This window comes from Aquarana catesbeiana, linkage group LG01 (assembly GCF_042186555.1).
Source record: "Aquarana catesbeiana isolate 2022-GZ linkage group LG01, ASM4218655v1, whole genome shotgun sequence".
NCBI lineage: Eukaryota > Metazoa > Chordata > Amphibia > Anura > Ranidae > Aquarana > Aquarana catesbeiana.
In genome coordinates, this window is record NC_133324.1 from 317,699,375 (window position 1) to 317,713,008 (window position 13,634).

The following is a 13,634-nucleotide window of genomic DNA, read 5'->3' on the forward strand; positions in this document are numbered from 1 at the left end:
GGAGACTTTTCTATTCTTAACTAGTTCTTATTTACTTAAAATTCTTCAATCATTTATTCGCTGATTTTACTTTGACAGTATAAGCTGTGCCTCTGGATTGGTGCAACCTCTGTATTCGTTTGGGAACTGTACCTAAAGCCCATGCTGTGGGTGCAGCTGTAATGTTGCTTCGGTACTCACCTTGGCACTAAGTGCAACAAGTGTAGTAGCTGCAGAGTGCTATACAGGTTCAGGGCCGTGGTCCAGTCCTATGCTACCCAAACCCTAAAGACCCCTCAAGAGCCATGCCCATCATGATGGATGAAGTCTGGACCCATACAGGGTCCCTTGACAGCTGCCTATAAAAGATGCCCGACTCATATGCCCTTTGAAGGAGAACATCTCTGGTGAATTCCTTGACAAGTTCATAAAGGATGTCACAAGAGGTAATTTCCTCCTTCCATAGAGGAAGGCTGCAACCCCCCCTTTCAGGTCCTTTTACCATTCAAAATGCAGAGTGCCCCATCGCTCTTCTCAGAATTCATCTTCAAAGCCAAAATTCAGCCCTTTGTTTCAACACAAGACTTAGAACAAATAGCCCACCAGGTCTACCCAAGGACTTCTTCACAATGAAGGGACGCCCTCACTCCTAAAACTAGGGTAATGTCTATTACTTTCCTTGCTCTAATAAAAATGTGTTTTTGTTTCTAGTTGTGTCCTTTTGAAGAGATTTCCCATCACTTCCTGCTCTGATAGGGATCCCCAGTAGACACACAGACTGCAGTAAAAACCTAGACCTTAACCTTTCTCCACTTTATCCAACATAATTGTTGGATAATAGTAGAAAACTATACTCTCTTTTTTCACTATTGTAAAAATTACCTAAAAATACTGATGTAAGAATATCCACTGGTACACCATACATTGGGGCAAAAAAAGTATTTAGTCAGCCACCAATTGCAAGTTCTCCCACTTAAAATGATGAGAGAGGCCTGTAATTGTCATCATAGGTATACCTCAACTATGAGAGACAAAATGTGGAAACATATCCAGAAAATCACATTGTCTGATTTTTGAAAGAAGTTATTTGCAAATTATGGTGGAAAATAAGTATTCAGTCACCTACAGACAAACAAGATTTCTGGCTCCCACAGACCTGTATCTTCTTCTTTAAGAGGCTCCTCTGTCCTCCACTCACTACCTGTATTAATGGCACCTGTTTGAACTTGTTATCAGTATAAAAGACACCTGTCCACAACCTCAAACAGTCACACTCCAAACTCCACTATAGTGAAGACCAAAGAGCTGCCGAAAGACACCAGAAACAAAATTGTAGACCTGCACCAGGCTGGCTGCAATAGGCAAGCAGCTTGGTGTGAAGAAATCAACTGTGGGAGCAATAATTAGAAAATGGAAGACATACAAGACCACTGATAATCTCCCTCGATCTGGGGCTCCACGCAAGATCTCACCCCGTGGGTTCAAAATGATCACAAGAGCGGTGAGCAAAAATCCCAGAACCACACTGGGGGACCTAGTGAATGACCTGCAGAGAGCTGGGACCAACATAACAAAGGCTACCATCAGTACACACTACACCGCCAGGGACTCAGATCCTGCAGTGCCAAACGTGTCCCCCTGCTTAAGTCAGTACATGTCCGGGCCTGTCTAAGGTTTGCTAGAGAGCATTTGGATGATCCAGAAGAGGATCGGGAGAATGTCATATGGTCAGATGAAACCAAAGTAGAACTGTTTGGTAGAAACACAACTCGTCGTGTTTGGAGGAGAGAGAATGCTGAGTTGCAACCAAAGAACACCATACCTACTGTGAAGCATGGGGGTGGCAGCATCATGCTTTGGGGCTATTTCTCTGCAAAGGGAACAGGACAACTGATCCGTGTTCATGAAAGAATGAATGGGGCCATGTATCGTGAGATTTTGAGTGCAAACCTCCTCCCGTCAGCAAGGGCATTGAAGATGAAACGTGGCTGGGTCTTTCAGCATGACAATGATCCCAAACACACTGCCCGGGCAGCGAAGGAGTAGCTTCGTAAGAAGCATTTCAAGGTCCTGGAGTGGCCTAGCCAGTCTCCAGATCTCAACCCCATAGATAACCTTTGGAGGGAGTTGAAAGTCTGTGTTGCCCAGCAACAGCCCCAAAACATCACTGCTCTAGAGGAGATCTGCATGGAGGAATGGGCCAACATACCAGCAACAGTGTGTGACAACCTTGTGAAGATTTACAGAAAACGTTTGACCTTTGTCATTGCCAACAAAGGATGTATAACAAAGTATTGAGATGAACTTTGGATATTGACAAAATACTTATTTTCCACCATAATTTGCAAATAAATTCTTTCAAAAATTAGACAATGTGATTGTCTGGATTTGTTTCCACATCTTGTCTCTCATAGTTGAGGTATACCTATGATGACAATTACAGGCCTCTCTCATCTTTTTAAGTGGGAGAACTTGCACAATTGGTGGCTGACTAAGTACTTTTTTGCCCCACTGTATGTGGGATTGTTACTTGTATATAGTTTGCATGTTCTCCCTGTGCCTGTGTGGGTTTCCTCCAGGTACTCCAGTTTCTTCCCACACTCAGACATGCTGGTAGGTTAATTGGATCCTGTTTAAATTGGCCCTTGTATATGTACAGTATGAATGTGAGTTAGGGACCTTAGATTGTAAGCTCCTTGAGGAAAGGGACTGATGTGAATGTACAATATACAGTATCTCACAAAAGTGAGTACACCCCTCACATTTTTCTAAATATTTTATTATATCTTTTCATGTGACAACACTGAAGAAATTACACTTTGCTACAATGTAAAGTAGTGAGTGCACAGCTTGTATAACAGTGTAAATGTGCTGTCCCCTCAAAATAACTCAACACACAACAATAAATGTCTAAATCACTGGCAACAAAAGTGAGTACACCCCTAAGTGAAAATCTTGGTCTTGGCAATCTTCTTATAGCCTAGGCCATCTTTATGTAGAGCAGCAATGCTTTTTTTGAGATCCTCAGAGCGTTCTTTGCCATGAGGTGCCATGTTGAACTTCCAGTGACCAGTATGAGAGAGTGAGAGCGATAACACCAAATTTAACACACCTGCTCCCCAATCACACCTCAGACCTTGTAACACTAATGAGTCACATGACACTGGGGAGGGAAAATGGCTAATTGGGCCCAATTTGGACATTTTCACTTAGGGGTGTACTCACTTTTCTTGCCAGCAGTTTAGACATTAATGGCTGTGTGTTAAGTTATTTTGAGGGGACAGCAAATTTACACTGTTATAAATGCTGTACACCCACTACTTTACATTGTAGCAAAGTGTCATTTCTTCAGTGTTGTCACATTAAAAGATATAATAAAATATTTACAAAAATGTGAGGGGTATACTCACTTTTGTGAGATACTGTATTTGCAAAGTGCTGTGGAAAATGATGGCACTATACAAGTAACTGTAATAAAAAAATAATAATATTATAAATGTGTGTGTGTGTGTAAACCTTATGTACTTTTACCCTTTCTACACTGGAAGACTTTTTTAGATGCTATATCATTACCACAAGGGGGCATATGTGCTTCCTATGTGGCACACTATGGTCTATCACTAGAGCAGGGGTAGGCAACCTTTTGAGCAGTATGCGGAAAAAGTGTTTTCAAAGAAATCGAGCGTGCCGATTTTTCAAACAAAAAAATGTCAACTTCACACTCTCAATCACGAAAAGGATTTTTTATAAAGTAAATGCTGTAAACTACTTGAGTAGTAGTGAGAAGTTAATATCCTGCGCTCTCACGCCTCAGATCAGCCCCAATTCCTGCAGCTTCACACTTCAGATCAGCCCAAATTCATGTACCTTCACACCTCAGATAAGCCCCAATTCATGCACCTTCACACCTCAGATCAGCCCCAATTCATGCACCTTCACACCTCAGATCACTGACCCCACCTGCAAATCTGTTTCACTACTGTACCCCCCTGCTCATCTGTCCCACCACTGTATCCCCCTGCACATCTGCCCCACCACTGTAACCCCCCTGCACATCTGCCCCACCACTGTAACCCCCTGCATGTCTGTTGACGGATATTCCGAGTGTGTGTACACAAGTCCGTCGAACAAAAGTCCAAAGTCCAAAGTACAAACACGCACGCTCGGAAGCAAGGACAAGCCAGAAGCGGTCGGTCTTGTAAACTAGCGCTCGTAATGGAGAATTAACATTTGTGACGTGGCAAATTATGAAATCTCAAAATTCAGCGCACATTCTCTTCTTCTTTAATGGGATAATAATGAACCCGCTTTGCTGGTGATACTGATGGAGTTATTGCAAACAAAATTTCAAAGGCTTTTTTTTTCTAGTGATATCAAGAATAATATATATATATATATATATTTTTTTTTTTTGAGCAAGTTACCACAGCACCATTATCCCGTAGTTTTTAAGATCAAAGATACAACAATGTTGGTATTCCTTTCCTTATCAATTTTACATTATATTTTTTTAAATGTAACTGCCTACTTCCAAACTATCATTTAAAGTAATACACATAGCCCAGTATTATTCTCCACAGTTTTTTATTGTGCATTAAAAAAAAAAAACAAATAAAATTAGACATGCTATCTGCCAATAGAACTTAACCAAAAAGTGCATTCTATGCATCCAAAAATATAGAAAATATAAGAAATCAAATCATTATTATTCAACCAAAAAATTAAATAAAAGCCTCATGCATGTGTCCTGCTTCTTAATATAGGGGGTCAACAATGCCAAGAGTTGGTGAAAGCAGGGGTCCGTCATCCGGAGATAATTCCGAAAATCATCTGGATTATTCTCCTGGAGCTCCCGCGGCAAAGGCATATAACATAATTGGTCATGATTAATAAAGCAACCAATTTTTGGTCCAAAAAGTCCTCCACCTCCTGTTCCTGCACTGGCCAATAATAAATAACACGTTATCTCCTCCGATTCTGCAACATGTCTTGTTGATGAACGGCCGTTCAGAAACTAACTGAAAAGCACGAAATGAAAAGCGCTAATTGAAAAGCGTGAAATGAAAAGCGAAAATTCAACACTCACCAAACTTCTACTAACACGAAATTAGCAGAAGGGTGGTACTAAAGAGCTGAAAAACCACATAGTACATCACTACATTTGTGTTTGTTGGCCGACAATTCCTTGCCGTTTGTTTGCAAGACAAAATCCAGGCACATGCCTTTGGACAAAAGTCCAAGGTTTTGTCTGCGTAAAATCCGATCGTGTGTACAAGGAGAGAGAGAGAAGTGAGAGAGAGCAGGGAGAGAGAGGGGACAGAGAGAGAGAGAGCAGGGAGAGAGAGGGGACAGAGAGCGAGAGCAGGGAGAGAGAGGGGCAGAGAGAGAGAGCAGGGAGAGAGTGGGGGGCTGAGAAAGAGAGCAGGGAGAGAGAGAGAGCAGGGAGAGAGAGGGGGCAGAGAGAGAGCGCAGGGAGAGGGGGGCTAAGAGAGAGAGCAGGAAAAGGGAGAGAGAAGGGAGAGAGGGCAGGGAGAGAGAGAGAGCAGGGAGAAAGGGGGGGCAGAAAGAGAGAGAGAGTGCATGGAGAGAGAGAGAGAAGGGGTGGAGAGAGAGAGGGTCAGGGTGAGAGTGAGAAGGGGATCAGGGAGAGAGGAGGGGGTCATGGAGAGAGGAGGGGATCAGGGAGAGAGTGAGAAGGGGATCAGGGAGAGAGGAGGGGCTTAGGGAGAGAGGAGGGGATCAGGGAGAGAGGAGGGGGTCAGGGAGAAAGGAGAGGGTCAGGGAGAGAGGGGGGGTCAGGGAGAGAGAGAGGAGGAGGCAGGGAGAGAGGGGGATAGGGAGAGAGAGAGAGGAGGGGGTCAGGGAGAGAGGGGGGTCAAGGAGAAAGAGGGAGCAGGGTCTAGTAGTCACAGTGCTCTCACGTGGATGGTCCCTGGGGGCTCTCAGTCAGCAGCTTCTCTCAATGTGGCTGTCGGAGATGTCTGTCATGCTGCTCAGGCATGCTGGAGGGAACGGAGCAGCGTGGGGATCCCCTCCTTCCAGGCCAGCTGCACCTCCCGAGCTGCCTGTCACTGCACACTGAGCCCAGGGATGGAGCAGCTTAGCGGCCAAAGGGGGGGGGAGCAGGTGGATTAAACCACAGGTTTTCTGGGGGGGGGGAGAACACTAGTTTCTGTGTTTGTCAAGCTCACCAACTGACACTCCCCCCCAGCATGCTATGCCGCTGGCAGGGAGACAAGAGCCAGTGCGGCAGGCGGCACCAACGGGAGTCGGGACTATTGTAGGGGAAGGAAAAGAGCAAAGTGGAGGTGCCAACTTGGGGCCCGGCATCCTGAGGGACCGGCCCCTGGGATGCTGTGCCCCTTACACTTGTAGGGGCTGTACCCCCATGATGGCGGCCCTGACCCCCCTGCATATCTGTCCCACCACTGTAAATCCCTGTACATCTGTCCCACCACTGTAACCCCCTGCACATCTGCCCCACCACTGTAACCCCCTGCACATCTGCCCCACCACTGTAACCCCCCTGCACATCTGTCCCATCACTGTAACCCCCTGCACATCTGCCCCACCTCTGTACCTCCCTGCTCATCTGTCCCACCACCTTAACCCCCTGCACATCTGCCCCACCACTGTACTACGTTGCACATCTGCCCCACCACTGTAATACCCTGCACATCTGCCCCACCTCTGTACCCCCTGCTAATCTGTCCCACCACTGTAACCCCCTGTACATCTGCCCCACCACTGTACCACCCTGCTCTTCTGTCCCACCACTGTAAGTTTAACACCCTGCTCATCTGCCCCACCGAAGTACCCCCTTTTTCATCTGCCCCACCACTGTAACCCCCTGCACATCTGCCCCACCACTGTAACCCCCTGCACATCTGCCCCACCTCTGTACCCCCCTGCTCATCTTTCCCACCACTGTAACCCCCTGTACATCTGCCCCACCACTGTACCACCCTGCTCTTCTGTCCCACCACTGTAACCCGCTGCTCATCTGCCCCACCACTGTACCTCCCTGCACATCTGCTCCACCACCGTACCCCCATGCTCTTCTGTCTCACCGCTGAACCATCTTCTCATCTGTCCTAACACTGAACTTATCTGCTCATCTACCCCACCACTGTAACCCCCTTTCTCATCTACCCCACCACTGTACCTCCTGCACATCTGTCCCACCTCTATTTCCCCTGCTCTTTTACCCCACCACTGTAACCTCCTACTCTTGTGTTCCACCGATGTACCTCCTTTCTCCTCTGCACCCCTCTGCACATCTGCCCTACCTTTGTACTCCCCTGCTCCTCTGCCCCACTGCCGTAACCCCCTACTCATCTGCCCCACCTCTGTACCCCCTGCTCTTCTGCCCAACCACTGTAACCCCCTGCTCATCTGTCCCACCAATGCACCTCCTTTCATATCTGCCCCACCGCTGTACCCCCTGCTCTTCTGTCCCACCACTGAACCCTCTTCTCATCTGGCCCAACACTGAACCTCCCCCTGCTCATCTGTCCCATCACTGTAACCCCCTGCTCATCTGCCCCATCACTGTATCCCCCTGCTTTCCTGTCTCACCGCTGAACCCTCTTCTCATCCATTCCAACCACTGTACCTCCTGCACATCTGCCCCATCACCGTACCCCCTTGCTCTTCTGTCCCACCACTGTAACCCCCCTGCTCTTATGTCCCACCACTGTAACCCCTCTGCTCATCTGCCCCATCAATGTACCCATTTTCTCATCTGCCGCACCACTGTACCTCCCTAGACATCTGCTCCACCGCTGTATCCCCATGCTCTTCTGTCTCACTACTGAATCACCTTCCCAGCTGTCTTAACACTGAACCCATCTGCCCCACCACTGTAACCCGCTTTCTCATCTGCCCCACCAATGTACCTCCTGCACATCTGTCTCACCTCTGTACCCCCCTGCTCATCTGCCCCACTTCTGTTCCCCCTGCTCTCCTGCCCCTCCACTGTAATCCCCTGCTCATCTGTCCCACCAATGCACCTCCTTTCACATTTGCCCCACTGCACAACCCCCCTGCTTTTCTGTCCCACCACTGAACACCCTTATCGTCTGCCCCAACACTGAACCCCCCTATTTATCTGTCCCACCACTGTAACCCCTTCTCATCTGGCCCAACACTGAATCCCCTGCTCTTGTCCCAGTGCTGAACCTCCTTCTCATCACTTCCACCACTGTACCTCTCTGCACATCTGCCCCACTGCTGTACCCTCCTGCTCTTCTGTCCCACCTCTGAACCCCTCCTGCTCATTTTTCCTGCCGCTGTACCCTCCTGCTCATTTGCTCCACTGCTGTACTCTCTCCTCATCTATGATATGCGCGATATGCAGAGTGGTGAAAGGAAGCAGAGATGAGACACATCTACCTCTCCTGGCACACTATTCCTGCTGATCTACCTCTCACATCCAGCCCACGTGCTTGTATGTGATGTCACATACAAGAATCTGGAATAGATGCATAATGATGAGCTCAGGTCAGAGGCATTTTCTGAAAGCAGTGGGCCTGTCTGCAAGATCATAAGTTGCCCCACACAGCTGAGAAAAAGTGCAGCAAAAGTTGGGTGTGATTTTCATTGCGCTGAATACTGGCTGTGGGTTAAAGGGACACAGAGTACAGGAGTTCAGTAGTAAGTGACGCAAAGGTTCAGAAATAATTTCAACAAAGGTCCCAGAAGTTCAACTGTAATTTCACAAACTGTCACCGGATAGTGGTTTTCTCAATCAGTAAAATCTCTTCTTTCTGAGATTGGTAGTGGCAACCAAGTGAATCATCTTCCTCCAGATGGTGGACAGGGCTAGCAGGACTGTGATTGGCTTTAGTAGTGGCCACTGACAGTCCTCCACCACCTGGAAACAGGGACAGTCCCCCCCCCCGTCAGCAGAACTGCACCCAATCTCTTCCCCATCACAAAAGCTGACGATCGCAGCTACAGCAAAGTTAGAGAACCAAACAATGCTTCCTATCTTTTACAATGTATGCAGGCACAGTAGGCTTGTGCAATCCGTTTCGTGACGAATTGAAATTCGGCCGAATTTTGCATCTTTTCGGACATTCGGATGCATCCGAATGTCCGAATAAAAAAATAATGAATTTCAACTAATACGAAAGAAATTATAGTGGATATGAAGAAATGAATTCGACATTATTCGGTAATTTGTTAAAGATCTAATGAAACAAAAGGTTAACTCAAAGTAAATCTTAGTCCAATCAGCTGATTAATTTTGTGGAGGTTGGATTACTGGCAAAGTGCATTCCTGAGAACTGGGTGAGACGGGTGTTGTATTGTATTTGAGCAGAGGAGAAGAGATATTGTCATTGTGTTTGTTAAAAGATTCATTAAACAAACGACTTTCCAAACTACGAATCATTATCACGAATATATATACATACATAAATATCGAATTTCAACAAATACGAACAAAATTATAGCGCATATAACGAATGAATTCGACATGATTCGAGATTCAGTATAACGAATATCGACACTCTACAGAAATAACGAATTATCCGAAAATTTATTAACATAACATAACGAATATAACAGAATGAAATTTTGTATTTTACGAATGACAACGAACTGAAACTAAACTAAATTTTCCGTTGTGCACAAGTCTAGAGCACAGTGCCTCCCCCTCAGTGCAGGTGCAGTGTGGAGAATTCTGAAATTGGAATGAATTAATATCTCACTGACACTTCCCTGTTCTGATGGGGAGGGACTCGAATGCCGGCAAAAGAGGCTTTGTGTGCCGGGGGTTGCCTACCCCCGCACTAGAGAATAAATATGGGTTATATTAATAAAACGGTGCTGGAGCCATGCACATTAGAATTGCCGAGTTCACAGACATTTATGGCAAATTCATCAAAACTGTATCAACTTTTACTAGCAACATTCATCATATTTTTAAAGCGGTAAATGGGATTTCACTTAAAGTGACAGTAAACTCTGGTTCAAAGAAATATATTCTATTCAAGTATGTATTCCTTACTCAGAAATGCACCTTTTATTTTGGCTACTGTGATCTCACTTTCTGTTAGAGGGTGGCTAGGTTTGTTCTCCATGGTCCCACTGTAGGCAGGAACATACCCATCCCTTCTCTTACTAACTCCCGAAATGGACTAGGGACTATGAGATTTGCAGTGTGCATAGAGTAGTGCACATGACTGCAACTATGTGCATTGTTCGTTCCAAACAAACAAAAGTGGAGTGCAACAGAAAAGTTTTAGGAGCTCACCAAGAAAGTTACAGGGAGACAGAAAAATACAGTGAGAAATGATTAATGAAATATAGATTACAGGGCCATTAAGTAGTGGATTTGTATGAATTATTTTTTGAAAAAAAAGATATTGTTTAGTGTAATTTTAAAGTTCTAACCACTGAACTCAAACTTTTTCAAAACCTTTTCAAACCTCCTCAGCTTACCCAATTGTTCTTTAACTACTTCAGCCCATAAGATTTTCCCCCTTAATGACCAGGCCATTTGTTGCGATACAGCACTGTGTCGCTTTGACAATTGCTTGGTCGCGCAATGCTGTGCCCAAACAATATTTATGTCCTTTTTTTCCCACAAATAGAGCTTTCTTTTGGTGGTATTTGATCACCTCTGCGGCTTTTATTTTTTGCACTATAAACAAAAACAGAGCAACAATTTGAAAAAAAAACAATATTTTTTACTTTTTGTTATAATAAATATCCCCCAAAAATGTTTAAAAAAAATTTCTTGATCAGTTTAGGCCAATATGTATTCTTCTACATATTTTTGGTAAAAAAAAAAAATTGCAATAAACGTATATTGACTGGTTTGCACAAAAGTTATAGCGTCTACAAAATAGGGGATAGATTTATGGCATTTTTATTATTTATTTTTTTACTAGTAATGGCAGGGATCTGTGATTTTTAGTGGGACTGCGACATTGTGACGGATAGATTGGACACTTCTGACACTTTTTAGGGACCATTGACATTTATACAGCGATCAGTGCTATAAAAATGCACTGATTACGGTGTAAATGTCACTGGCAGGGAAGGGGTTAACACTAGGGGGTGATCAAGGGGTTAAATGTGTTCCCTCATTGAGTTTCTAACTGTAGAGGGATGTGACTGACTGGAGGAGGAGACAGATTGCTGTTCCTAACTACTAAGAACAGCAGATCTGTCTCTCCTCCCCTGTCAGAATGGGGATTTGTGTGTTTACATATGCAAATCACCGTTCTGGCTCTCGTGCCCATGATCGCGGGTGGACGGCAGACATTGCGTTAGCCAGCCACACGAATCGGGTGCCCCACCGTGCAGCAGGCGCCTGCTGTAATGACGGCGGCTGGTCGGCAAGTGGTTAATGTGATAGATTGACAGAATGATCAATATGGAGGCTTGGGGGTGGGAAAGATATGGTGAACCTAGACTGTTACAGAAAAGGGCATAGTATGCACAACCTTAACCCCTTTTTGCCGACCGTATACAGCCCTTTAAAAGCTCTAAAAGCCAGAAGGCAGTTTGGCTGTCACAGCAGTTAAGCAGGGGTATGTGGTTTATACAGGGCCACATGTATGTGGTCCCTTGGCGTTAAAGCCCACTCACTGAGCGGCCGCATATATGCTTGTGTAGCGCTACTGCTGTAGGAGCTGCTTGAGTTTATTCAGTCTGTTACTCTGCCCTTCAACCCCAAGAACCGTCTCAGCCCCTTCTTGCAGTTAGTGGAATAGCACAATAAAAAGACACAGACACAGTTCAACTGTTTTAGCTCTCTCAGGTTTACTCAATCAAGAGAAGAGACTTAAAGGTGTATTAGTCGGCCAAGTCCTGGATGAACGGCCAAGACTCGGTTGAAACAGTTCTTAAAAACAGTCAAATAACAATTTGCACCAATCAGTAGGTAATAACAATATACAAGGACAATCAGTAAATAGATTCCTCAAAAAGATTATTGGTTGCTGTATTACTACTGCTAAAGGGGAACCCCAGGCTGGCCTATAATACTTTTAATCCTAGTGAGAAATGAAGTAATATAGATACCAGTTACGTGTCCTCTTTAAGAGCAAAAAGGTAACAGTGTTCAGAGTACAAGGCCTTGTAAATGTCTTCACCAGCAGTTGGAGCTCATATGTGTTTAAAAGTGGGTAAAGCGTCAGCAAAAGTGGGCAGTTGCCCTCTCACCAGTCCTGCGACCAAAGCAAAAAGGAGGAATGCCCTGGCAGATAGTTCTTCAGTGGCCCGCCTGGCCACCTTGTGACTCGATCGCCTCTTGCCCTCAGCTGCCTGGAGATGCACCGGAGGTCTCCCTCTGGTGGGACACCCGTATCACACCCTCTCTGGAACCATCTCACAGCAGTCTCTGAAACCGTCTCATGGCAGTCTCCAAAACCATCTCGCAGCAGTCTCTGAAACCGTCTCACGGTAGTCTCTAGAACCGTTTCACAGCAGTCTCTGGGACCGTCTCACGGCAGTCTCCGAAACCATCTCACAGCAGTCTCTGTGGTCACGTCCTCCTCCCTGCCTCAAGGTGGTCTCCCTCTGCTCAATAAGATGGAGTCCTATGCCAACCCCCTTCTTGCAATGCAGGCTGGGCTTTGTAGTCCAGTGAGGCCGTTTGGTGATGGGACTTTATGTCCCATTGTCCTCTTCTGCCGCTGCCTTTCATTGACTCGCTCTCCCTGCCTATAAGGACACAGGGGAAATAGCAGAGTGGGCAGATGCCTGTGTGCAAGCATCACTTGTATCATTGCAGAGGAGAGTGAGGGGGAAATCCCCCTCGCAGACACTGGCAGGCTCGCTCTGCCTCTCTGCCTGTATCAGTGTTCAATCTGGCGGTGGCCAGTTTGACAAGGCACCCGCTACACACTCCCCCACCAAAGAACCTTTGGTCCTCCAAAGGAAGGGGCAGTCCTTAACCTGTTGCATGCTTTAGATATATACACGGAAGAAAAGCAGGTTTGTGTGCACAGGAAACCAGACAATTTACATCAGCAATTAGCATAGGAGGGGAGGTTATCCTGCCTACAGACCATTTCAATTGGAATAGCCCAGCTAGATTTTGGATTGTCCACCACCAAATCTGCAGTGGAAGGATCAGGTGCTTCAAGAGTCCTTTTTGCAGTGAGAATGACCTTCTCAGAGCTTGTTACCCAAAGTATCATATGTCAGACTTTTGGGAGGGGGACTAACCCTTCGCTCTCGCTGTTCTTTAGGCTCTGGGGTTAAATGCACACTGGTCTCCTCTTCTTCCTGTATATCAGCTTCAGCTTCCTCTTCAATGAAGGATGCTGTCAGCAGGGAAGATTAAGTGGCTTCCAATTCTTCAAAAGGTGGACTCTGAGGTACAAACTCAAGGGCCTTTGGCCTGTGTATCCCAGTGTCGGTCACCTTGGGAGGAGAAGTAAGTGGGTGTGGTAGGCCCTGGCCTTTGAGACAGCCACAGCCAATCTATTCCCATCTCTTCATCCTCACTGTTTTCACCCTCTTCAGCAAAAGGCACAACTTGAGATCTAGTCTCTGAGAGGTCATGGGTGTGGACTGTGAATCTGGCTGTGGTGGCACACTAACTGCTTCCAACAGAGGCAGCAGATGGTTGCGGTGCCAAGTCTTCAGCGGGCCTGTGATCCCTTCTGACCAGATTTGATACACTGGAAGTC